The sequence below is a fragment of the Colobus angolensis genome, unplaced genomic scaffold, assembly GCF_000951035.1.
Source record: "Colobus angolensis palliatus isolate OR3802 unplaced genomic scaffold, Cang.pa_1.0 Scaffold346, whole genome shotgun sequence".
NCBI lineage: Eukaryota > Metazoa > Chordata > Mammalia > Primates > Cercopithecidae > Colobus > Colobus angolensis.
This window is the reverse complement of record NW_012116777.1, coordinates 1,156,470-1,157,946: the sequence shown is the minus strand read 5'-3', so window position 1 is coordinate 1,157,946 and position 1,477 is coordinate 1,156,470.

Genomic DNA, 1,477 nt, shown 5'->3' with positions numbered 1-1,477 from the left:
AAAGAAAGATTTAAATCTCTGAGATGAATTCAACCATCACAAAACAGTCTCTCAGAAAGTTTCTTTCTAGTTTTCATTGGAGAGTATTTCCTTTTTCACCACAGGCTTCTCTGCGCTCTGAATATCCCTTTGTAGATTCCACAAAAACATGATTACCAAACTGCTCAATGAAAAGAATAGTTTACCTCTGGGAGATGAAATCACCCATCACAAAGAAATTTCTCAGAAAGCTCCTTTCTAGTTTTTATCTTTGCATATTTGTTTTTCCACCATGAGCCTCAAGGAGCTCCCAAATATCCCTTCTCAAACACCACAAAAAGAGTGAGACCATACTGCTCAATCAACAAAATTGTTTATCTCTATGAGGTGAACACACACATCACAAAACAACTTCTCAAAATCCTTCTCTCCAGTTTTCAACTGAAGATATATTTTTTATCACCATAGGCCTCTATAGGCTCCCAGAAATCCCTTTGCAGATCCCCAAAAGCAGTGCTATCAAACTGCTCAATGAAAGGAAAAGTGTAACTCTGTGAGATGAAGTCACCCATCACAAAGCAGTTTGTCAGAATGTTTCTTTCCAGTTTTTGTCTGAGGATATTTCCTTTTCTACCATAGGCCTTAATGCACTCGTGAATATCCCTTTGCAGATTCCACGAAAACAGTGTTAGCAAAGTGCTTCACGAAAAGAAATGTGTAAATCTGTGTGATGAATTCACACATCACAAAGAAGTTTCTCAGAAATAGGGATATTTCCTTTTCCACAATATTCCTCAATGAGCTCCAGAATATCCCATTGCAGGTTCCAGGAAAAAACTGTTAGCAAACTTCTCAATGAAATGAACGGTGTGATTCTGTGAGGTGAACTGACACATCACAAAGCAGTTTCACAGAAAGTTTCTTTTTGGTTTTCATCTGAGGATATTTCCCTTATCCGAATATACTTCAATGTGCTCGCACATATATACTACTGCATATTTCAAGAAAACAATGTTATCAAACTGCTCAATGAAAATAACCGTGTAACTCTGTGAGATGAATTAACACATCACATAGCAGTTTCTCAAAAGTTTCTTTCTAGATTTTATCTGAGGATATTTATTTTCACTACAGGCCTCAAAGTGCTCAAAAATATCCCTTTGCAGATTCCATGAAAACAGTGCTAGCAAACTGCTCCATGAAAATAAAGGTGTTACTCTGTGATATGAATACATACATTACAAAGAGGCTTCTCAGAAAGCTTCTTTCTGGTGTTTAGCTGAGGATATTTCCTTTGTCACCATAGGACTCAATGCAATCGAAAATATTCCTTCTCAGATTCCCGCAAAACAGTGCTACCAAACTGCTCCATAGAAAGAATCATGTAACTGTGTGAGGTGAATTAATACATCACATAGTGGTTTCACAGAAGGCTTATTTCTAGTTTTTATATGAGAATATTTCCTTTTCCACCATAGGCTTCAATGCGCTCCCAAGT